A 25726-nucleotide genomic window follows, 5' to 3' on the forward strand; every position below is an offset into this window, starting at 1 on the left:
GAGTCGGAGCCTGGGGAGGAAGGGGGCTGGCCCGCCAGGGGAGGTGGGGATGGGTTTTCCACTCGTGGAAGGGGGAGGAAAGGGCAGAGGGTGGGGGCTTCCTTGGGAAGCTCCGGGATGAGTCACCGAGGGATGGGGAGTGGAGGGTGGATAGGATGTGGAGCGGGGCGTGCTGGGGAGAAGGGGCGGTGTGGTGGAGGTGCAGCTCCGCTGGGACGCGGCCGATGCCGCAGCCAGGGCCACCAGGGCTGGACCCCAGGAAGGGCACAGCCAGAGGCACTCAGACCACGACAAAAAGAAAGCTGCTCTGCGTGCTCTGTGCCTGACCAAGGCACGACAAGATGAAACTGACCCAGTGCAGCGTGAGGGACTCAGAGTAGACAACAGGAAGGGCTGGAGTTGGAAACGCACCAGGTTCAAATTCCAGGGCTCGCTTGGGCAGCACATATACATATACTAAATTCCAGACTAGCTTTGTCGGTTTTAGGAAGCGGCAGTGGACCGAGCACTGCGCCGGCCTCAGGAGACGTGGGCTCTGCTTCGTGCCTCCACAGGGAAGAGGGACTAGACTTGCGTCCTGCCCTAGCTCAGGTGCTCAGACTTCACAGCTGTGAGTAGGACCTGGGTCCTGAAATAGGGCAGTTGGAATGCAGGAAGGGCCTTGGGCTTCCCCCGCCGCCCAGTATGTCACTCTAGAGGCAGGGGAATAAGAGGACCCCCCACTGGCCACATGACCCCCGAGGGCATCTGCCCCTCGAGAGGACCCCTTGTCATTGGACTGCAGCCAGCCAGAGCAGGAGCTCAGCGCCTGCCAAACGGCCTAGACCTTGGCTGCTCCTGGGACAAGACCGAGGGAAAGACCAGGATGTGAGCCCCGTGCTCAGGGCCAGCCTAGAAGGGAGACCCACACTTGGGGTTCAGGGGGAGGCCTGGGGGCCAAGAAGCATGGGCACAGGCTTTAGAGGCAGCCAGCGCCCGAGTGCTGACCGGCACACGCATCACAGGCAAGGAGTGTATTTTCATTGAGCCAGAACCTTGTATGGAGAAATTTTAGAGGGCCACAAAGTCTTCTTGGATGAAGGAAGTAAGGAACTGGTTTAGGACTTGTGTCATTGGGCTAAACAGCTTCAGAACAAGCTCAGGGGGCGGAGGGAAGGGCCGGGGATCAGAGGGCATGCAGGCCTGGAGGATGGAAATTAGGGGTCACTGGGGGCTCGACTGGGGGGAGGTCACTGAAGGGAGTGGGAGCCGCTGCAGGAAGCAGAGTGATAAGAAGGTGGGCTAGAGGCAGAGAGACTGAAAGTGGCTGCTGTTTCCTAGCTGCCCAGTGGAGAGAACGTCGTCTCTGCTTCTCGGCAGCCAGGGCTCAGAGGCTCGGGGCGGCGGCCGGGCTTAGCGCCTCCAGCGCAGGATCAGCTTAGGCATCAGAGATTCTGGCTTCCAGACCATCTGCTTTAGCTGAAGATTTTCAGCTGATGAGGAGCTGGGAGGCTCAAGGCCATCTTGTCTGCGTCCAGAACGAGTGACTCAAAGTGAGTGCGCCTTCTTGGCAGGTGAGAAGGGCTGCGGCTGCTCTGGGCTGGCATCTAGTTTTGCAACCACAGGCAGACCTTCCTGATAACCCTGAGACCATAGTAACACCAGTAGTGAAACTGGCCATGATAATATCTGTATTATGTTCATTATGTGCTAATGGATTTAACTATTTTTTTAATTTTAAATTTTATTTTTATTTATTTTTCTCTCCTGCCCTCTGCCCCCGTTGTCTGCTCTCTGTGTCTATTTGCTGTGAGTTCTTCTATGTTCACTTGGATTCTTGTCAGCAGCACCAGGAATCTGTGTCTTTTTCTCATTGCATCATTTTGCTGCATCAGCTCTCCGTGTGTGTGGTGCCACTCCTGGGCAGGCTGCACTTTTATCATGCAGGGCGGCTCTCCTTACGGGTGCACTCCTTGCACGTGGGGCTCCCCTACGCGGGGGACACCCCTGCATGGCACGGCACTCCTTGCACACATTAGCACTGCATGTGGGCCAGCTCACCACACAGGTCAGGAGGCTCTGGGTTTGAACCCTGGACCTCCCATGTGGTAGACGGACGCTCTATCAGTTGAGCAAAATCAGCTTCCCGAATTTAACTATTTATATGCATTATTTTCTTAAAACTCATGATAATAGTATAAGGTGATACTATTATTACACCCGTGTTGCAGATGGGGAAACTAAGACTCAGGGAGGATGGGTGACTTGCCAAGCCATCCAGTGAGGAAGTGGCAGAGCTGGGATCAGAGCAGAAACCTGGCAGACTCCAACCACTAGGGTACATTCTTCCCTGCCAGCATCTGGGGACCAAAAAAAAAAACTTCTAGCCGGAGTCACTATATAGGACAATAACACTGCCTTCTGAATCTCCTTCACTGAAAGAAACTCCCTTTTTTTTCTGTCTCCATGTTCAGGATGCCTGTTTCCTCCTTAGACAGGTCCTTATCCAAGGGCAAAGACTGTGCCTCCTTCCCAAGCCTGGTAGCTTCCTCTCCTCCTGAGCCTAAACTCAGGAGGCCTGGAGGATGCAGTGAATATATGTTGAGCGATGAGGGGCCTGAACTGAAGGATATGGCAGGAAAGAGGGAAGAAGGTGGGGTGTGGAACGGGCAGAGCAAGGAGCTGGGGAGGTTGGGGGATTGGTAAACTTGGCTACAGAATCCTTTCCAGGACCCAGACTCTCCAGGACAGGATGGCTCAGGACCTCAGTGAGAAAGAGCAGTTGAAGATGGAGGTGGAACAGCTGAAGAAGGAAGTGAGGAACCCCAGAGCTCCGGTGAGCCTCCTCGTCCCCAGCCTGACTCTGCTTCTCCATTCCTTCCTGTTCCTGATGGGAGCTGCAGCACGAAGGAGCAAGTGATGGAACACAGGATGGGGGACCTCCCCAGAGCGTAGAAGGAGCAGGAGGAGCCTGGGGGTGGGCTGAAGAAGAAGCAAGGGTTTGACCACATGGAGGTGAAACCCTTCTCGGGGCACCCGAGAGAACTGGCCAAAATCTCCCACAAAGGCAAGAATTAGTCTTTATGGTTCAAGTCGAGGAACTCACACCCCTCTCACTCTCGCCTGCCCCCCTGTCTTTCTCCTCTCTGGCCTCTATCCCCACCCTGCCCCAGGAGCCTGTTTTCTTGGGTCTGACCATGCCATGGATCCTGAGAAACAAACAAGGGCTGTTACCATATTTTCTTTCCTCACAGGTGTCCAAGATGGGAAAGGAAATCAAGGATTACGTGGAGGCCCAAGCAGGAAATGACCCTCTTCTCAAAGGCATCCCTGAGAACGAGAATCCCTTCAAGGAGAAAGGCACCTGCACGATAAGCTGATGGCCCCAGCGCCCCTCATCCTGGATGCCTGTCCCTCCTCAGCCCCCTCCTCACCCAGAACCGGGCATCCAGGACAAACCCCAGGAGCCAGCGCATCTCCCCCTTCCCCCTCTCTCCTCAGAAGCCTCCGAATGAGTCAGGGAATGAGTCAAGATACCTGGCTGACTGCATTGTGAATCTATTCCCTAGTCCCTTTCAACTCTCTTCTCCCTTGATCTCCTCACCTCCTGGGTCACTGCTGACCTGACTTGGAAACACTCTGAGGAGAGCTTAGCCGCCTTAGCAGCTGGCTCCATGTGGGGGGAGGGTCTGAGGAGTGCAATGCCCCGAGACCCCCGAGGGCAGTCCCGAGGGCGTGTTTCCTCCTCCGTGGAGTCCTTCTGTCTTTTCCCTCCACTCTCCTCCTGTGAAAATGTGTTTCCCCAGAGTAGTTTGGGGGCTAAAGTTGGGGGTGGGGTCTTTATGCCAATCTCATGCCCTAACCTGTGGGTCTCCTCCTAGTCATTTAGATCCTCCCAGATGGCCTGATGACAAAAAGAGTTCGTAAAGTCTTGATTTGACGATTTCATGATTTTTTAATTATTCATGAGTGCTTGTTACATCCTGGGCACTAGGGAAAGAAGAATGATTAACATGGTTCCTATTTTCATGGAATTTGGCCAAGGAGGCATGAAACAAACAATTTACAACTAAGTCAGTAAATGCTACTATAGGAAAGTCAAGGGTAGCGTGGGGACACACAGCAGATAGCAGCTATCCCAGCTCAGTGAGGAGGAGGTCAGGGAGAGCTTCTTGGAGGAAGTGACTTTTAAGTTGATATTTGAAGAGGGCCAAATTGGGGAAGGGAAGGAAGGAAGAGTGCTCCAGATGGAGGCAAACGCAAGTGCAAAGTCTGGAATTGACTGCGAACATGGTCCATTCAGGGCAATGAACAAGGTCAAGGTGGTCTGTGGCATGCTGGTGGGGAGGGGTGGGAAGGGAGGAATGAAAGGTGAGGCTAAAGAGGGAGATGGGGTCAAGTCTGGAAGGACCTTGTTGTAAGTTCAGCTCAGGACTTCCTTCTTCAACCTCAGGGCAATAGGAAGCCAATGGAGGTATTTAGGCCCTGGAGGGACAGACTTAGATTTGCATTTTCAGTGGATCCTTCTAGCAGAAGGGAGGATGGGTCCTGTTAAGGGCTGGGAGTAGAATGCTGGATGAGACTGAGTCCTGGTCTAGTGGGCAAGGGGTCCTGCCTAAAGGACACACAGACAAAAGACTGATGGAAGTCCATAAGGGGCTACCTAACCCAGCTCAGGGGATGGGCTGTGTCCTGGGAAGAAGGACAGGACGGCTTCTAGGAAGGGATGGTGCCAGAGCTGAGTCGTAACTAAGTAGGGCACGGGTAGATGGGTAGTACTTCTAGTAGAAGGAGCAACATAAGCAGAGGCATAGATATGAGAAGACAAGAAAGCTAGTTTGAAAGGAAACACCAGTCAGTTTGGAATTGTTGGAATATAAAGAGGGAGGTCTAGATTCTTAGGATAGCAGCTAGAGAGTTGGAGGCATCAGAGGGGTCTTGTTTACTGTATTAAACAACCTTATCCACCAAAGTTTTTTTAAATTTTAAAATTATTTTAGTGTATAATCAATGGCTTTTAGTATAATCCATGGAAGGGTTTTAAGTCAGGGAGTGAGTGGGTATTGTTGGCGTTTAGAAGGAAATTTTAGAAGACTTAAAGGGGAAAGAATGGAGGCAGGGAAACAGATGAGGGAGTGTTTGCTAGATCAGGGAGAGGTGATAAAGCTGGGGGAGTGGGGTTGAAGATTTCTCTGGAGGGAAGTGGACTTGGCTCAATGGATAGAGTGTCCATCTACCACATGGGAGGTCCACGGTTCAAACCCAGGGCCTCCTGACCCATGTGGAGCTGGCCCACATGCTGTGCTGATGCACACAAGGAGTGCCCTGCCATGCAGGGGTGTCCCCCGCATAGAGAAGCCCCAAGTGCAAGGAGTGTGCCCCATAAGGAGAGTTGCCCAGCGCAAAAGAAAGTCAACCTGCCCAGGAATGGCGCTGCACACACAGAGAGCTGATGCAGCAAGATGACACAACAAAAAGAGACACAGATTCCCATGCCACTAACAAGAATAGAAGTGAACACAGAAGAACACACAGTGAATGGACAGAGAGAACAGACAACTGGGGTGGGGGAGGGGAGAAATAAATGAAAAAAAAGATTTCTTTGGGAATTAAAGTTTTCTGATCTTGACAACTCAGTGAATGAGGAGCAAGCGACAGACATTTCTCAGTCATGACCTCCAAGTTTCTGCCTTGGGGGATTTACTAGATAGGATTGAAAGCAAATCTGAAAACAACTTTAACATAATACAGTAATCCTACATACAGCTACAAACTTACCCAGCCCACCCTCCCCCTCACCCCCAGCAGGTGACGGCCAAAGGCATGTCCGTCTCTTGGGGCTGAGGCCATCAGGCTGGCTGGGGGGAATCCAGGGTCTCCAGGGGGTTTTCTGTTCCTTTCTCAGGTCTGTCTTGACCCCATCTCATTCTGCAACCCAGTGTTGCCGGATTTTCTCTAGGTTCTTGGCTAAACTACAAAAAATGAATTTTAAGTGCAAGCCAGTTTAGTTAGGCCAGTAATTCAAGGAAGAGAGGGAAGAGAAATGGGAGAAAATAACAGATCATGGGTCCCAGGTAGAGAGGAAAGGGGCTGAAAAGGAATAAAAAGGGGGAAGTGAATGTGGCTCAACTGATAGAGCCATATACCTGAGCCTGATACCTACCATATAGGAGGTCCAGGGTTCGATACCCAGGGCCTCCTGGTCCATGTAGTGATCTGGCCCATGCGCAGTGCTGCTGTGCACAAGGAGTGCCGTGCCCACAGGGGTGCCCCACACGCAAGGAGTGTGCCCCATAAGGAGAGCCACCCCACATGAAAAAAAGAGTAGCCTGCCCAGGAGTGGTGCTGCACACACAGAAAGCTGACGCAGCAAGATGATGCAACAAAAAGAGACACAGTTTCCCACTGCCACCTGACAAGAATACAAGCGAAGAGCACACAGCGAATGGGCACACAGAGCAGATGGGGTGGGGGGAAGGGGAGAGAAATAAATAAAAATAAATCTTTAAAAAAAAAAAAGGAATAAAGAGGGCTGATTAACAGACTACAATTCACCATTACAGATTACAAAATGCCCAGGTTTACTTGTGTGCTGATCCTGGCAGCAGGGAAGAAGGCAAGAACAGGGAGTTTTGATTTCACGCTTGCTTTGTAAACCATTAATTACTCCATCCCTTTGCTAATGTTGGGAGAGGAGTCCCAGTTGTTTGCTGTTTTGATTGGTTATCCTACCCATCAATCCCCGAGGAGGGCCCAATGATAAGGCTCCTGGAGAATATCCAGGGCTTCTCCTGGCTTCTGGAGGAAATCAATGGAGTTTCTCACAAGGGTCTTCCAGCAGCCATCTTGTGGGGTATTCGTGGCCACGTGGGTTTAATGGCAGTGGTTTTTCTGCCAGGTTCCAGATCCATCTATTGATTCCTAATCTAGCCTGCCTCACTAGAATAGATTCAACCACTCTTCCATACCCTACTCAAGAGAAGGAAAAGAAGAAAGAGAAAGAAAAAACATTTAAATAAGCTTTTTTAAAATTGGGTAGAGTAAATATTCCGTATGCCTCCAGCAGTTAGAAAGAAGCAGATGGGGGCTACAGTCACAGGGCTGAAGGTCTTGTGGTTCCTTCTTCTACCTCCCTGGCCCTTGTCCTTCTACCTTCAGGTGGAGTCTCTCTGGTGGGGGTTCTTTGGTCCAGGAAGGAGGCGCTCACCTTTATTTCAGTGGGGTTTGAAGCCTTGGGGGGCGTCTGCATGGGGCAGCAGCTTCTTCAGCTTACCTTTACTCAGGGCATGGGGTCCCAGGTCTCCTCTTGGCTCCCCTCCACACCCCTTCTGGTCACCCTAAGGGGGTAATGATCACAGGACCCACTGAGCCTCAAAGCTGGTCACAAGGTCCAATACTCTGACCCCCTTTTCTGTCTGTTTTCTTTTCCTAGTGCCATAAGGAGCTTCTAAGGTTGAGTGGCAATCTCAGCTTCTACTTCAGAAGAATTACGATTTTGTGCCCTGGAGGCAGCATCCCTCTCTTGGGTACCCCCACCTTCACATTAGCAAGCTGAGAAGATGGGAAGGAATTATGCTGAGAATGGGTAGTTGGTGGAATCATAAGCCATCCATCCCCACTTCTGCCCCATGGATCCTTGAGTTTTCTAGCTAGGAAAGAAAAGCACACATGTGGTGGTGGTGACTGGTTCTGCTCAGACCACATCCCACGGGTGTTCTGATAAAGCCTCCTCTTTGCAAAGCAGTGCCTCCTAGCTGGCACCATGGCTGGGGGCTTTACCAGGTTAATCCATCATTCTGGGGGTCCACCTGCTGTAGACATTCAAATTTGCTTTTTTTTTATGTCCCAAGAATCAGAGTGGAAGGAATCACTTTTCACTGACTTTCAGGGCCAGTTTCCAGAAAGGGGGATTCACTGTGAACCAGGTACCCTGATGAAATTAGGACCTGAATTGGGAAGTGGAGTGTGAAGGGAGAAGAGGTGAAGAAGTGGAGAGATAACTGGGAAGTAAAATTCCCAGTCTTAGACACTGACTGAATGGTGGAATGATGGAGAGGAAACTATCAAGGACGACTGTTACCAGATTTTATTTCATTTCTTGACTTAGGCTGCAGAAACGAATTTCAAGAGCACATCAGGTGAGTTAGGCCAGTAATTTATTTAGGTAGGGAGGGAAGAGAAATGGGAGAAAATAATAGATCAGGGATCCCAGGTAGAAAGGAAGGGGCTGAAAAGTGATAGAGAGGGCTAATTTACAGGCTACAATTTCTCATTATAGGTTTTAAATCCCCAGATTTACTTGCGTGGTCACATGGCAGAGGAAAAACAGCTAGAGGGGTGTGCTGAGGGCAGGCACAGGTCCACAGGTGAGAGAGTGCACAAGCGCCAACGCAGGTCCAGGTGCCGCTTTTTAAACTGCTAATTATCCTACCCCTCTGCTGATGGCAGGGGGGGAGTTGCAGCTGCTGACCACTTTGATTGCTTATTTCCCCCATCAATCTCCCAGGAGGGCCCAATGATAAAGTCTTTGGGGAATATCGGGGGCTTCTCCTGGCTTCCAGAGGAAGTCTTCTTCTGAGTGGCAGAATCTTGGGGTTATTGATATCCACGTGGACTCTCTGCCAGGTTCCAGATCCATCTATTGATTCCACATCTTACTAGCCTGCTTCACCTCCAAGTGTCTTCCTTAGATGACTGGCGAATGGGTGATTCTAGCATGACTGCCCCAGGCTTCTCCTTCCCTGTGAGAATCACTGAGAGGTGGGAGCTGACACTGTGAGAATGGATGAGACTGCTCGAGAGGGGTCTGCGGAGAGCGAGGAAGGGAGGAAGGGAGGAACCGCACCAGCAACTCGGGGTTGGGGAGAGAACGACTGTGGAGACCAAGAGGGAGGGTCAGAGCCGTGCGAGGAGGCCAGGCAGAGGCCGGGTTACTGAAATTATGATCGTGAGGAGTAAATGAGGCCAAGCCAGGAAAAGGGAGGGAGAGGAAGAGAAAGCTCTTGATTCCCTAGTCAAGTGATCGTGAATTGAATATTTCAAACTCGCTATCACTTTCCTTCCACACTCCACACTCCTCAGATACTGCCAGGGTGGGATTCTAGGCCTTGGGAGGCAGGGAGGGGAAAGGGGGACGGGTCTACTGGCTAATGTGGGGCTCAGCTCCAGGGCGGGCAGCAGCCTTCAGCTCTTCCTACTGGTTCGGCAGCCCGCCCCGCCCTCCTCTCCTGCTTTCTGGGTCTCTGGCCCCAGCAGCCTGCAGGGAGTGGGGTGGGGGTGGGGTCTTATCTGCCTGGCATCTTGGTACCCTGGGCAGAGGATGATTACCCTACCATGATCTCAGGGCCCTAGGGAAGTTAGCCAGAGGCACTCCCACACTTCCCTGCCTGAGCTTGAGGCCTGGGGACAGGTCTGGGCATAGAACCTGTGCAGTTTACAGGGGCCCCGCATTTTTGCACTGGGCTCTGCAAAGTATGTAGCTGGTCCTGATGGGAGACAGACACCCCAGCCTGGTGGAGGAGAGTTTAAAGTGGGGTTCAAAATAAGCACAAAGTGATTCTGTTCCCTGCTTCCTTTCACCATTTCTGACCTTAAGGGAGGCGACTCTAGCTTCTCTTACGCCCCCGTACCCTGAATGGTTTGTTCTCTACTAGACCACAGAAATGGGTGAAGGCGGGTGACGCAGGGCCATGCCTCAGGGCCGAGGAGGCAGAAACCTGAGCAATTTGAGGAAACAAAGCCCAAAGACCTGCCTCTTCCCTGGCATCCTTATCCCATCTAATCAGATGCAGTTTCCTGAGGCTTCTATCTTCTAAAACTCTCTGTATTCACAGTCACCTGGGAATCTTTTTGCTCCCAGACCACTCCCTTAAAGACTCATCCCCTTTCACCCTGAAGACTGCCACTGCCTCCCAGGAGTCACCCTCCTGCCCAGCCCCCGCTCGCCGCCCTCCAGGCCTCAGGACTCCCCACTCCTTAAGCCAAAGTCAGCTCGTGGGTTTAGCACCAAGGCTCTTTCCCACCTGGGCCTCAGCTCTCCCCACTGCTTGCCCACCTGTGTCCTGTGCTCCAGTCACCTGGGGCTTCTTTCAACTCCTGGAGTGTGTCATGCTGTCTCACCCCCTGATCATGCTGCCTCTTCTTTTCCCCCCTAATTTGCACAATGAATCAAAACTCAGTTTAAGCATCACTTCTAATGAGTTTTCTCTGAACTCCCCAAGTTCCTGACTTTCCTTTGTGACTGAATGAGATGTGGGGGCATTTTCGGGGGTTGGAGTTGTCCTGGGTGGTGCTGCAGGGACAGTTACCAGACATTATATGTCCTCCCATGGCCCACTGGGTGGACTGTGGGAGAGTGTGGGCTATGATGTGGACCATTGACCATGAGGTGCAGCGGTGCTCAGAGATGTATTCACCAAGTGCAATGAATGTCTCATGATGATGGAGGAGATTGTTATTATTGGGGGAGGAGTGGGCTGAGGGAGGTGGGGAGTATATGGGGACCTCATGTTTTTTGAATGTCATATTAAAAAAATAAAGACAAAAAAAATATTAGGTGGTTCACAAAAGAATGGAAGACAGAGACCCAAACAGACACCTGTACATCAACTTTCATCGCAGCATTATTCACAATAGCCAAAAGGTGAAAATAACCCAAGCCTCCACCAATAGATAAATGGATAAACAAAATGTGGTATATCTGTGCAATGGAATATTATACAGCCACAAAAAGGGAGGTCTTATACATGGACTTTGAAACCATTTTACTGAGTGAAGTAAGCCAGGCACAAAGGGACAAATACTGTGTGATTCCATTTATATGAAATATTAAGAATAAGCAAATTTATGGAGACAGAAAGTAGGTTCGAGGTTATCGGGGGCCAGGAGGAAGAGGGAATGGGGAAATATTGCTCAAGCAATGAAACAATTTTGTTAATGGATGGTGGTGATGGTAACACAACATTGTGAATATAATTAACAGCACTGAGGTATACACTTAAAATAGTTAAAACAGGAAAATTTATGTTATATATATGTTACCACAATATCTATTTTTTTAAATTAGAGAATGTATTAGTCAAACAAGCAGGTTCTGATGCAAAATACCAGGACTCTGTTAGCTTTTATAAAGGGTATTTATTTGAGGGTTAGAAGATTGCCTTTACAAGGCTATGAAGTATAAATTACTTCCCTCACCTAAGTCTGTTGCCACATGTTGGAGCAAGATGGCTGCTAATGTCTGCAAGCGTTCAGGGTTCCCGCCCTCTTAAGGCTCTGTGGTCCCAGCTTCTTCCAATATCAGCTGTAGGCTGGGATAAGTCTTATCTCTCTCCGGGGGTTCATTCCTCTCTGGGCTCAGCTGCTCTGCTCTCTCCACAAGGCCAGCTCTAGACTAAAAGGTAAACAGCCCGTCTCTCTTCCGAGGCCCTCTGCTGTATCTATTGGAGCCTTCTCTTTTTTCCTCATGTATCCGCTTCTCTGTGTATTTACTTCCCCAGGCTCCAACATTAAAACTCCAACTGACTCCCCTGCCTTGTTGTTTTCTCTGAGTCCCACCCACCAAGGGGTCAGGAACTCAACATCCTACTGACGTGGCCCAATCAAAGCCCTAATCCTAGTTTAATTGAGTAAAAGTGAAATCTATGAAGAGAATACAATCTAATATTCCCAGAGGACTAGATCAGTTTACAAACATAATCCAATATCTATTTTTGGAATTCATAAACTATGCTACAGAGAAGTTGTGAGTTTACAAGACAATCATGCATACTATACAGTGTTCCCATACACTGCCCCACTACCAACACCTTGCACTGTTGTGGAATATTTGTTATAAATGGTGAAAGAATATCATGAAAATATTACTGCTAACTATAGTCCATATCTTACAATTTGTGTATTTGTCCCACAAACCACCCTATTATCAACACCACACATTAGTATGATATACTTGTTTCAGTTCATGAGATAATGTTCTCATATTTGTACTGTTAACCACAGTCCATCATCCACCACAGTGTTCACTGTGTTATACGGTCCCCTGCTGCGTTCAGTCCATCCAAAGAGTCCACTCAGTGGCTCTCAGTTTCATCACAGATTTGTACAGTCATCACCTCAGTCAATTTTAGAATGTTTTATTGCTCCCAGAAGAAAAATCCCAGGTCCTCTTTATGTCCCCCCATCGAATCTAGAGAGGGCATGAAGTCCTTCTGTCCACCTCCTCTCAGCCAGGCCCTGCCTAAATCGGGGCAATCAAAGACTTCCACAGGAGTGGTCCCCAGCCTTACCTTAATAAACCCCTCCAGGGCTTATCACTCTCCCTCTTGGTCTCCTCAGCCTATCTGCATCCATCTTGCTCCAGGACCAAGGCTCCAGGGTATTGTAAGCAGACCCTGGACCCTATCTATGAGAAGATTATCTCCAATCTTTCAAATCTTCTCTTATAGACCTCTAGGATTAGATATACATTTAAAAAAATCAGGTGGGGAGTGCATGTAGCTCAGTGGTTGAGCGCTTGCTTCGCATGTACCAGGTGACAGATTCAATCCCAGGTACCTCTTAAAAAAAAAAAATCAGGTGGTTCAAAATTCAAGAAATGTAAAAGAATATATTGTGAAAGTCCCTTAGTCTCTTTCTTCCCTCATTTCCTTCCTGGAGAAACTAATATTATCAGTTTCTCATATAACCTTCCTGAGATATTTTATGCATATACAAGCCACCACACATAAATATTCTCTCCTTTTTACACAAAAGGTAGCCCTGACATGCCCTTCTGCACTTTGGTCTCGTTATCTTTTTTTTTTTTTTTTTTGCCTTACCTAATTGGATTTCACTTACCTTTGTGCCCACATACACTCCTGCATTTATTGCTTTCATTTCACACTGTACTTTCATCTTCTACGTGTCAGTGCAGATTTCAAGCTCCTTGAGGGCAGAGATCAAGGTTTTTTTGTATTTTGTATTTTTGGCGCCTGGAACGGAGCAGGTGCTTAACAAATGGGTGCTAAATGACTGTTTGCCTTCGAGAATTTATAGGCTTACTACGTGCTAGGCATTGTGTCGCGTTGTACATACGTTATCTCACGTACAAGTGAGTAAGTAACAAGGGTTGAACGGACAATCCTGGGACCTGGCAGAAGCGAGCGGCCTCGCGGGCCAGACTAGGCTCCCCCGGGGCCCTGGATGCGAGCACTCTGCCCTCTGCTGGTGACTCTGGTCAGCGACAACACGTTGCAGACTAACTTTCCGCAAGTGTCCCTCTGCGCTCCGCCCCGGATTCCCTTCGCCGGAATTTGAAGGTTGGAACCCGCTCCGCAGACGCAGCGAGAGGTTCTCCCTGAGGTAAAGGGGATGGAAAGTGCGGCGGCGAGGGAAAGGTGGAAGGCCCCGGAGGGCCTCAGCGAGGCTGGCGCCAGGAGAGGAGGGACAGGCGCAGTGGCGGTGAGCTCGGCCGGATTCTACCAACTGGGTTGAGTGAGACCCGTTAGTGGTTGTCAAAATAAATTTAGCAGGTGATCAGCTTTTTAAAAATAAAGTACTTTAGAAAATATCAGAGTGTGCCTTTACAAGTAGTAAGGGTAAATATATATTTTTTAATTTGTTTATTTTTATCTTTTTTTAAAAAAGATACATAGATCACACAAAATGTTACATTAAAAGATAAAAGAGGTTCCCATATACCCCACTCCCCACACTCCCCGCTCCTCCCACATCAACAACTTCTTTCATAAGTGTAGTAAATATTGTTTCTTAAACCTTTTGTTTCAGGGGTGTGTTTGTGTACTGGTTTGTAATGTAAAAATATATTTCTTCTTGAGGGTTTGCGAGCAAACAAATAAAAAACTGTGAAAGCCACTGGAGAAATGACGAAAAAGGTCCTGAGCCCACAATAAGGATTCACAGCAGAATTAAACGTTCCAGCAGAGCAGGAAGACAAGATACTTCTGTGGAGCCCAAACTTCCAGAAACCTCCCTGCACCCCCGACTGGTGGAGACCTTTCTGCCTTCCCTGGAACACTACCAGGCACAGAAGCTCAGTATTTCTCAAACCTGTTCAGATCGTTAGAAAGTTCTTCCTATTTGCCCCTGTAACTTCCACCTGCGAGTTCCCATCCTGTCTCTATTGCAACCCAAATAAGGCACAATTAAACAAATTGACGGCTTACAAATATAAGCATTTATGATTTTCTCAAGTATTTGAGTTCCGATGGTCTTCACCATTCTGGTTTTCTTTCTAGCAATTACCGTTATCATGGATCAGGTGTGGAGATAAGGACTTTTACTGGCTTGGGATTGAAACCGAAAGCTCCCAAGTCTGGCCGGCCGACAGTAAAACTTTTTTCCTTCTCAAAAAAAAAAAAAAAAAAAGAAAAGAAAAAAGGACTTTTACTACTTTGTTAAACCTCCAACACTCCTATGCAAAAAGGATTCCTGTCATCCTTTTACAGATGAGGCTCAGAAAATTTAAATGGCTTGCCCAAGTGCACCCAGCCACTTAGTGACAATGTATTTGTGAGATGCTAAGAATCGAGCTCGCCCCTGAATGTGGCTCCACTGCTCAGAGGAGGTCTTTATCCTGACTCCCTCTCTGGACAAAGTTTCATCTCAGATTTCTCATCGGTGACCGAGTCTCTAGATAGATCATTTTGATCTTAACTGAGAAATACAACACACATTCAGAATAGTGCATATAACCGAAATGCTCATTTCCACAAATTACTGCAAAATGAACATCTATGGAACCTCTTTCCAGGTGAAGAAATAGGGACAGTACCAGCACTTCCAGGGGACCCCCGCTGGCCCCTTTCCAATCACAACCCTCTCCCTTAGCCCTTTGCTTGGTAGTTTTATCATCTATCTTTGCAGCTCTAAACAATATACTGCAGTTAATTTTGTCTGTTTCGGAACTTCATACAAATGGAATCATACATTATGTATTTTGTGTCTGCCTTCTTTTGCTCAGTAGTTTTTTTTCCCCACCCATTTATGTCATTTACATGACAGCATGTAACTGTCAACTGAGAAACTAAACTGCAAGGCAACAAAGGCATATATTTGGGGTCTTAGAATTGCAATTCCGAGAGCACAGATTCAGGTAGCAACCCAAATTGTGTCCTGTCTTGGGGCTTTCAGGCAAGTGTTTTTAAAGAAAAAGATTATATGTTTGTGGTTGGTGGCTATTTAGGATGCTCCAAATGTCCTTTGGCTTAATTTACGTGAGTTCTTTATTTTGTGGTTTATTTAGGGTGTTCAGATGTCCTTATGTTGTTTATTTAAGTAGTTTTATTCACACATCATGCAACCCATCCAAAGTGTACAATCAACAGCTCTCAGTTTAAACACAGAGTTGCACATTTATCACCATAGTCCTTAGGGTTTGAGGAACATTGTTGCTTACTTACTTACTCTTACTTTGGCCTGAACTCCCAACTCCATTTAAAATCTCTTAGCCATAGTAAGTATTTTGTTTTCTTTTTACATAGCTGTTCATTCATTTTTGTGCTGTATAATATTCCATTGTATGGACATACCACAAATTATTTATCCATTGTACTGTTGATGGACATGTGAGTTCCTTCCAATTTTTGGCGATTACGTGTGGAAAACCTCTTCTACAGAAGCAGATGTGGCTCAGGGGCCTGGGCTCCCGCCTACCACATGGGAGGTTGCTGGCTCTGATCCTGGTGCCAAGACACAAGAAGGAAAAAAAATAATGACACAACAAAGCAGGGAGTGGAGGTGGCTCAAGCAATTAGGCACCTCCCTCCTACATCAGAGATCCTGGGATCAGCTCCAAGTGCCTCTTAAAGAAACAAGGAAGATGAACAAACAATAAGGGGGTGGGGAGAAATAAACAAAAATAAGTCTTAAAAAAAACTGCTACATGTCTCTAGGTGCACATATGCACACATGCACAAAAATGAAATTGTTAGATCATAAGATACGAGTATTTTCAACCTTCGTAATTGTCAAACTGTTTTCCAAAGTAATTGTACCAAGTTGCACTCATATCAGCAGAATATGAGAGTTCACATTATTCCATATTCTTGATAACTCTTTGGCATTGTCATTCTGGTGAGTGGTGGTGTATCATTGAGCTTTCAGTTTGCATTTTCTTGATGACTAATAATTTTGTGCCTTTTTGTATGTATATCAGTCGTTTTGAATTTGTTTTTTCCTGAAGCACCTGTTTAAGTCTTTTACTATTTTTTTGTTTGGTTGTTTGCCTATTCTCTTGTGTGTTTTTTCTTTTTTTTAATTTATACAATCTAGATACGATTTGTTTAGTTTTTTTTTGCTCAGTTTTGCATTAAAAATATCTTTTCCCATTACATATCTTATCTTTTCACTTTCTCTCCATAAAAAGAACATAGAGTATCATTTTAATTGGTGAAATATATCAAGTTTTTAGAACTTTTTACGTCTTAAGAATACTTTTCTTATTCTGAGGTCATTTAAATAGTCTATGTTGTCTCCCCAAAGCATTATTGAGTTGCCTTTCACATTCAGGCATATAATTCAGGAATTTATTGCTGTGTTTAGAATAAAATTAGGGAGGAATCTGATTTCACAATTTTCCATATAGACACCCAATTGTCCCAGAATAATTTTTTGATAAGTTGTCCTTTCCTCCACTCCTCTGTTGTGCCACCTTCATCATAAATTTGGTTGTGCAACTATTACGGGGCTGTATCTGGGCTTTCTATTCTGTTCATTGGCGTGTTTAGCCTTGTACCAGTACCAGACTATCTTAAGTCCTATACAGTTATCCCTTCTTCATCGCGGCTTTCCCCTTCGCGGTTTCCACACATCGCCGGTGGGCGTATGAAATGAAGCAGTGGGCGGGCGGGGCCTGCCAACGGGACCCTGGCCCGCGCGGGAGAGCGGGAGCGGCGGGAGGAGAGGAGCCGAGAGGGAGGAGGGTGCGCCGGCCACGTCCCTCCGCTGAGGGTGTGCGAGGCCCAGAGTCTGGGCGAGGGTAAAGGACTCGCTCCGGGAGGGGGGCGGTTTCAGAAAGACAAAGCAGAGTGGGAGAGGAGGGGAAGGGCGTGGCGAGCGCGGGACGGCGGAAGGAAAGCCCGCTGGGGCGGGAGTGGAGGGAGGTACCGCAAAAGCGCACTTTGGAAAGGAGTCTAAGTAAGCGGAAGAGGGGGAGCTCAGTGGTTAATCCATCCGTGAAATTAGTCACCCTTGGGCAGGATGTCACAGAGGTGGTCAAAAAGAAAGATCAACCTTCCCCTTTCAGAGAACTTGGGGAAGTGGAGGGGCTGGGTAAAGTTCCCGGTCTTCCACAGTGAAAAAAAATCCAGACTTCTCTGGTACGAAGGGAGGGCCAAAAAGTTTTCCGCAGGTTTTCCAGCTCGCGGGGGCGCCCCGCCCCTCACTGCCACGATGTGGAAGGCATAACCGTAGTTTATCGTTGATCATAATTTATTTTGTTTTGTTTTTATTTTTTTTACACTTTTAAAAAATTGAAGTTAATAGAACACAAAGAACGTTACAGTAAAAAACATAAGAGGTTCCCATATAACCCATTCCCCATCCCCCCACTCCCATCATTTTTGTAAATTGTATTTCTTTGAAGATATATACATCCCAAAAAATGATCATAACTTTTTAATGTCTGGTAGAGCAAGCCCTCCCACCTTCTTCTTCTCATGTCTAGACATGTTTTGAGTCTGGGAACACTCAGACACACAGATCCATTCAAGGTTTAACATGTGTGGGATGAGGCGGGGAGGAGGCGCCTCGGGGAAGATGGGTAGAGCAGCGCCGGAGGATCCTGTCTCCATGGCATCCTCCCAGGGCGGGAACATATGGCGCAGTGCCAGTCACCCTGTAGGGAGACGATAAACGCGTCAGCAGGCTCCCTCGTCACTTATGCCAGAGGGACAGACGCCGCTCAAAACCCAAATACTAATCCAAAGAAGACAGAGCGCCGTGCAAATCTCCACACTCTCCTAGAGGCACACTCATTCTCGCGAATCACATGCACCTGGTCGGCACCCTAAACACCGATCCAGGCGGATTCGCCAACAGAAACACTCTCAACCCTCCTGGTGAACCCCTCAGAGGTTCCTATTCTCAGCTCGGGAGAAATGCCCCATCGAAACGGCGACAAAGGGCCAGCGGAGAGACCTGACGAGCGCCGAGACGGGCTGAAGAACGGACACCCTGACTACGGGATTTTTTTTGCCTGAAAGACACAGACAACCTCATGGCCTGAGTCACAGACGACCGAGATCAGAACACTTGTCACCACAGTGACCGGCTCACAGGGGCACTGACCTCCAGAGAACCCAACACCCGCTCCTCCCCAGCCTTGCCGTCCAGCTGACCAATCAGAGCCTCGCGAGTGCCTTCCCGCCCGGCTCCGCCCCGCCATTTCATTTCATTTGCCGATTTTAGAGCAGTAATTTACCGCCTTCTGCACACTAGCCAATAGGAAGAAGGATTCGCTGTAGCTTTCGGCAAAGGGTGGGCCTTCTAGACCCGAGGTCTAAATAGGTTCACGGCCCAAAACTGGAGGCTCGGAATCCTTCGGGTTCTTCGGCTGTTTCCCTCCAGGGTGAACTCAAATTCAGTTTCCTATCTACACGCTTATTTTTCCGCCGCGACTCTTCGCTCATGCGCACTGCGAACCGGGCGGCCCTAGATGTAGGCGTCTTGAGGGAGGAGGGAGGGGTCCTAAGCCGCGGTCGGGCAGGTCCGCGGGGCAACTGCGCAGCCGGAGGGGATCACTGCCAGCAAGCGGCCTCAAAACATAAAACGTGAACCAAAAGGCCAGGAGAGGTCCCACCGAGATTTGAACTCGGATCGCTGGATTCAAAGTCCAGAGTGCTAACCATTACACCATGGGACCCGCTGGCTTCTCTAAGCGGCCGGCAGCTTTCTCAAGCCACGTGGCACGCCGAGCTGCGTTTCAAACATGGTGGCGGATGCCGGGTTCGCTCGCGCTGGGCCCAGGGCACTGAGACCTGGGTCGGAGGTTGCACTGGCGGGCGGAAGCGGAGCTGCGAGGGCTTCCGCATCTCTCGCGTCTCAGGCAGTCCTGGTTTCGTGGGTGTTCTCTTTCCCCGCCGCTCTTCCTGAGTCTCCTGCTGCGGCCCTGCTCAGAGTCCCGGGAAGCCGAGACGGCGGCGGGCTGGCGGGGTGCCCCCGGGGAGGCGCGACCGGTAACGACCGGCGAGCCAGGGGCCCGGAGAAGGCCTGCTCCAGCCCCCAAAGCCCTGAGCGGGACACTCGGCGCCCCTACCCTGGACTCCGTACTGGTCTATTTATTTCCCAAGCAGGGCATGGCGTGCCCTCTAAGGGGCGCTTTGCCTAAGCGGCGAGGGAACCACTTGGCGAACAGTGGTTCAAACCCGCGTTCGGAGCGCCCGCGCGCCACAACTTTGAAGCGCGCCGCATCCGGCTTGCGCGGTCACGATAAAACAGGAGATTTGCCCGCGAAGCCTGTGGGGTAACATCCCCCTTCGACAACTTGTACCACTAAACCGAAAAGTGATGGGGTAACCCCAACCTCCCCAACAACTTGTTTGGGAGCCAACGATCAAACCTGTGGAAGAGACCGCCCAACAAACACGTGTCTCCCTGCCCCGGCACATCCTTTATCCATTTTTGAAGCTGCTCTGTTAGCTGGGGTGATTGGCGCCTTGACCGTGTCCTCGCTATGTCCTCACTAGCCGGGCTAGGCAATACCTGCTACACATCCCAAAGATGCCACATAAGCCATCGGGACCTCCTTGTGCAGTGCAACCCGCAATTCCGAGCCTTCGAACTTGTACCAGCCTGCTCTTTAGCCCCCTGCTCTGCTCCTCGCTTTCTAGCCCTGATTGGGAAATCTGACCATCTTTGGACAAAGCAGCAGTCACGTTTTATTATTTTCTTAAATGTTTTCCTTTCTTTTAAAAAATAATTATTCATCTTTTCAGATTATAAAGGCAAAACATTTATGTAGCAAATTCAGGAAAGTAGAAAGAACATCTAAAAATAACTGCAATTCCCATCATGCAGTAACAAGCACTTTGTTGTTAGTAACAAGCACTTTTAACATTTCATGTATTTCATTTCTGTCTTTAAAATGCATTTTTACATAGTCTCGCTGTATATATAGTTTTATGGTCTGCTTTTGCATTTAACAACATTTTACTTAAACCTTTTTGTTTTTTCTTTAAAAGCCTTAAAAATATTTAAATGGGTAATATATGAACATAATACAAAATTCAAAAGGTATAAAAGGAAATACACAGATAAATACAACTTCTTGACTATCATTTTCTGTGCACAGATGCAATTTTGGATACTCTCCTCTAGAGATACTTTATTACTAAACATATATATGCATACCCCTTTTCTTTCTTTTTTTTGCATTTTCCCCCCTTTAAAAAAATCAAAACACTTCTGCATCTTGTTTTAACTATTTAAAAGTAAATTCTTAGCATTATCTTGAGGGTTGTTCTGTAACAGTACATATAAAATATCTCAATTTTTAATGGTATTTTATTGAGACTATTAAAATGAATTTTAACAAAAAGATATTACACAAATGTGAAATAGATAATTCAATGGTTTTTTGCAAATATGTACACCTGGTGACCATCACTTAAATCAAGAAATAAAGCATTTCCATTATCCCAGAAAATTCCCTACTGCCCTTTTCCAGTCATTGCCTATTCTTACTCTCCTGGAATCACTATCCCAGTTTCCATCACTGCTAATGAGTTTTGTCTGTTCTTAAACTTCACATATATATGGAATTCACTTATATCTTATGGTATCTTTTGTGTCTGGATTCCTTTGCTCAACATGTTTTGAGATCCATCCTTGTTATTTTTTACATCAGCAGCCCAGTCTTTTTATTGTTGGGTAGTATCCATTGTATGAAGAGATCATACAAATACATACATACAAATTTGCTAATCTACTCTCTAGTTGATTCACCCTGTATTGTTTCCAGTTTGGGTCGAATATAAATAAAGCTGCTATGACCATTCTCATACAAGCGTTTTTCAGTCTCAGATATACACAGAAGAGTGTAATTATTGCATCATAGGATAAGTGTATATTTAAGTTTATTAGAAACTACTAGTTTTCTGAAGTGGCTGTACTGTTTTACACTTCCACTAGCAGTGTATGAGAGAGTTCTTGTTGTTCCCCGTCTTTCCAATAGGTGTATTGTTAGCTGTGGCAGTTTGATATAGTTATGAATTCCAAAAATAGATGTTGGATTATGTTTGTAAACTGGTCTGTACCTGGACATGATTAAATTATGGTTAGGGCTTCAACTGGGCTACATCAGTAGATCATTCATTGAGTCCCCGCTCCCTTGCTGGGCAGTCTCATAGAGAAAACTACAGGCAGAGAAGAGAGTTGGAGTTTTAATGCTGGAGCCTAGGAAGTAAGCACACAGAGGAGTAGAGAGAAGGCTCCATTAGACACGGCAGAGGCCCTGGGAAGAGAGATGAGCCATTCACCTGAAAGTCTACAGCTGGCCTTGTGGAGAAAGCAGAGAAGCTGAGCCCAGAGAGAAACAAGCCCCAGGAAGAGAGGAACCCAGGAAGCCTGAACCCTTGCAGACATTGGCAGCCATCTTCCTCCAACACGTGTCAACAGACTTTGGTGAGGGAAGTAATTTATGCTTTATGGCCTTGTGGCTGTAAGCTTCTATCCCAAATAAATACCCTTTATAAAAACCAACCGATTTCTGATATTTTGCATTAGCACCCCTTTGCCTGACTAATACATTAGTCTTTTTAAAACTTTAGCTGTTCTGATGGGTGTGCAGTGATCTTTCACTGTGGTTTTAATGTGTATTTCCCTGATAGCTAATGATGTTGTGCATCTTTTTTTATGTGCTTACTGACCATTTAGGTATCTTCTTTCCTAAGTGCTTCTTCAAGTATTTTGGCCATTTAAAATAATTGTCTTTTTTATACTGATTCATAGGACTTCTTTACATATCCTGGATATGAACCCTTTACTAAGTATACATATTGCAAATATATATATTTGCAACCAGTCTGTGGCTGGTTTTTTCATCTGCTTAATAGCGTCTTTTGATTAGCAGGTTTAATTTTGATAAAGACAAATTTATCTGTTTCTTTTCTTTCATGATTACTGTCTTTTGTGTCCTTTGCAGTGGAGAGCTGGGATCTTTACAAGCACAGAGGAATGGGAGGGATATACATTTTCTACCCACAAAGAGGAAAAACCTGGGGACAAAGAGCATATTGGAGATGGTCCCCCCTCTATCTTAGACAACGATTTTGAATTCCTGCAAGGAAGAAGTCATTGAAGTGAGGGCCAAGGGATGGGCAAGGCATAGAATCCTGAAGTTAAGAGAACTGATTTCCCAGTTTCAGAGGCTATGTCTAGATAAGATGTCTGGATTTGACTGAAAATGTCAGGAAACCTATAAATTTTAAGGAGACTGGATTGCCAGTGACTGATAACAACCTTGGGGCCATTTCCAGCCTTCGACACTACTAACAGGAAGTGGGCAGGTAGCTGCATAGGTTTCAGAAAGGTCACCCTGCCCTGTGCCCATCCAATGTGGATGTGGAATAATGGACAAGGGAACTCCTCCTTGAGCAGGGATTTTAAACCTTTTTTCTTCCACGGACCCCTTTGCCAGTCAGGTGTATTGAAATTTATTTATTGCATACATTTGTAAGTGAAGGAAATGCTAGATTTCAGTTAGAAGTCAGAGAAAATAAAGATAAGTTGATATTTTTCATTTCAAGCTCATGGATCCCCTGAAATACTTCCAGGACCCCTTTAGGGGTCCACGGATACCTGATTAAGAACTCCTGTTCTAGAGAGAAGAACCTGGGGCACTGCCTGGATTAACCAAAGTGGCCCCTCTACTCCAGCATTGGAAGCGCTGCTATTTCTGCTCATTGTAGGAAGCCTGAATTCTGCCCCACCTCTGGGCGGAAGACAATAGATAAGGAGAAGCCAATTGGTATGCCCTCTCCTGACCTCCACTCAGGCCAGCAATGAAAATGCATTTCCAATCCTTCTTCTGCATACTCAATGAGAATGTTGTAATTCACGGGTCTTCATTTACAGGGAGGAGGGAAGGGGTGAGCAAAGGCCAGCCTTAGATAAGGCCGTAGCCTTAGATGCAGGGTTGGATACCCAGGGCCTCCTGACCCATGTGGTGAGCTGGCCCACGTGCAGAGCTGCTGCACGCAAGGAGTGCTGTGCCATGCAGGGGCATCCCCCCGTGTGGGGGTGCCCCATGCACAAGGAGTGTGCCCTGCAAGGAGAGCCAACCCGTGTGAAAAAAAGCGCAGCCCAGAAGTGGACTTTGCCCAGTGGTTAGGGCGTTTGTTTACCACATGGGGGATCCGCGCTTCAAACCCGGGCCTCCTTGACCCGAATGGAGCTGGCCCATGCGCAGTGCTGATGCACGCAAGGAGTGCCACGCCATGCGGGGGTGTCCCCGCGTGGGGGAGCCCCATGAGCAGGGAGTGCACTCCGTAGGGAGAGCCACCTGACGTGAAAGAAAGTGCAGCCTGCCCAAGAATGGGGCCGCGCACAGGGAGAGCTGACACAGCAGGATGACTGCAGCAAAGGGAAACACAGATTCCTGTGCCGCTGACAACAACAGCAGAAGTGGACAAAAAAGAACACCTGGGGGGGTGGGGGGGAGAGATATAAATAAAAATAAATCTTTAAAAAAAAAAAAGCACAGCATGCCCAGGAGTGGTGCCACACACATGGAGAGCTGATGCAGCAATATGACGCAACAAAAAAGAGATGCAGTTTCCCGGTGCTGCCGAGGGTGTAAGCAGACAAGAAGAACACACAGAGTGGACACAGAGATCAGACAATGGCGGGGGATGGGTGAGAGAAATAAATAAAATAAATCTTAAAAAAAAAAAAAGAAATAAAACAAAATAAAGTTACCTTGGTTAAGAGATTTAAAATGGAGCTGGGAGGTCATTCTAGAGATTCCTCTTCTGCGAATCTCTGCCATATTGGCCCAATGGATAGGGTGACTTCTACCATATGGGAGGTCCACGGTTCAAACCCCGGGCCTCCTTGACCTGTGTGGAGCTGGCCCATGAGCAGTGCTGATGCACACAATAAGTGCCCTGGCGTGCAGGGGTGTCCACTGCATAGGGGAGTCCCATGCGCAAGGAGTGTGCCCGCAAGGAGAGTCGCTCAGCGCAAAAGAAAGTGCAGCCTGTTCAGGAGTGGAACCGGATACACGGAGAGCTGACACAACAAGATGACGTAACAAAAAGAAACACAGATTCCCGGTACCGCTGATAAGGATAGAAGCCCTCACAGAAGAACACACAGGGGGTGGACTTGGAGAGCGGATGGCTGGGGAGGTGTGGGGGAAATAAATAAATAAAAATACATCTTAAAAAAAAATCTCTGCCATATATAACGAACTGCTGAAATATGCAAATCTTCAAGCAGCAATGTTCCTCAAAACTCTAAGGACATCTGGACACCACAAATAAACCACAAGAACTCAGTAAACTGAGGGGTATTTGAAGTACCCCAAATATCCACCAACCACAAACAACTTGTCTAATCCTATTTTCCTTTAAAAATCCTTGCCTGGAAATGCCAAGATGGGACATGATTTGGGTTGCTACCTGAATCTGTGCCCCACAAATTGCAATTCTAAGATCCCAAATAAATTCTTTGTTGCCTTGCAGCTTAGTTATCTCTTGATCGACACTGGGGAAGGAACTGGGGAATAAGCAGAGGGGAAACAGCAGGCTTGAGCTCCCCCTGGGAGCCACACACTTATTTGGATATTTGTGCCCATTTTGTCCTGGAATTTGAAGTTTAATAGAAGTAGCAGGGGTCATTCACTGTCCTAGAAGGATACCTATGTCACTGGTTTGGTCCAAGCTGCTGGGTTATGTCTGAATGAAATTCAGGACCGAAGCAAGGCCTGCTTGGCTGTTACTACCTGTGACCTGACTTTTCCTTCCAAACCACCTGTGGTGGATTGAATTGTGTCCCCACAAAAGATAAACTGTAAGTCCCTATTGCTTAAGTCACCCAGTTATGACAGCCCTAGGAAATGAATACTGATCTTGGTACCCAGAAATGGGGCGCTACCATAAGGAATAACTAAAAATGTGGAAGTGACTTTGGAATTGGGTAATAAGTAGGGGCTGGAAGAAATTTGAAGTGCATAATAGAAAAATCAGAGATTGTCTGGAAAATACGTTGGTGGAGATATGGAGGTGAAAGGTGCTTCCAGTGAGCTCTCAGATGGGAACGAGGAACATGATACTGGAAACTGGAAGAAATACATTCCTTATAAAGTGGCAGAGGACTTGGTTGAATTGTTTTCTACAGTTGAATGGAAAGCAGAACTTCTGGGTGATGGATTTGATATTTGGCTGAGGGGATTTTTAAGCAAAGCCTGGAAGGTGTGGACTGATTTCTCCTTACTGCTTCTGAGGCAGGCTAGTAGATTAGGAATCAATAGGTGGACATGGAGCCTGGCAGGAAGTCCACATGGCTGTGAATACCCCCACAAGATGGCTGCTGGAAGACTCTTGTGAGCTCTCCCATTCAGAAAGAGATTCCCTCCAGAACTAAGGGGAAGCCCTGGATATTCTCCAGGGGGCCTTATCATTGAGGGGTGGGGTAATCAATCAAAACAGCGAAGAGCTGGGACTCCTCTCCTGTCATTAGCAAAGGGGCAGAATAATTAATGGTTTAAAAGGCAGGCACCAAAGCCAAATGACTCCTGTTCTTGCCT

General features: G+C 47.5%; 1 long non-coding RNA gene and 1 other non-coding gene across 5 annotated transcripts; one reads left to right on the forward strand and one right to left on the reverse strand.

Annotated features, from left to right (window-relative positions):
• Window positions 1-19: 19 nt before the first annotated feature.
• LOC101430764 (uncharacterized) lies at window positions 20-3344 on the forward strand. Of its 4 annotated transcripts, none has more exons than XR_009182442.1 (3): window positions 20-610; window positions 1321-1553; window positions 2698-2731. It is a non-coding gene; the product is annotated as an uncharacterized lncRNA (long non-coding RNA). The 4 variants fall into 4 exon arrangements; XR_011646860.1 differs by having other exon boundaries at window positions 2710-2731; XR_002796280.3 differs by having other exon boundaries at window positions 1321-1532; window positions 2698-2728.
• Window positions 3345-18769: 15425 nt separating this feature from the next.
• On the reverse strand, window positions 18770-18841 carry TRNAQ-UUG (transfer RNA glutamine (anticodon UUG)). The gene has a single exon. It is a non-coding gene; the product is annotated as a tRNA-Gln (tRNA).
• Window positions 18842-25726: the final 6885 nt, after the last annotated feature.

Source organism: Dasypus novemcinctus, chromosome 21 (assembly GCF_030445035.2).
Source record: "Dasypus novemcinctus isolate mDasNov1 chromosome 21, mDasNov1.1.hap2, whole genome shotgun sequence".
Classification (NCBI taxonomy): Eukaryota; Metazoa; Chordata; class Mammalia; order Cingulata; family Dasypodidae; genus Dasypus; species Dasypus novemcinctus.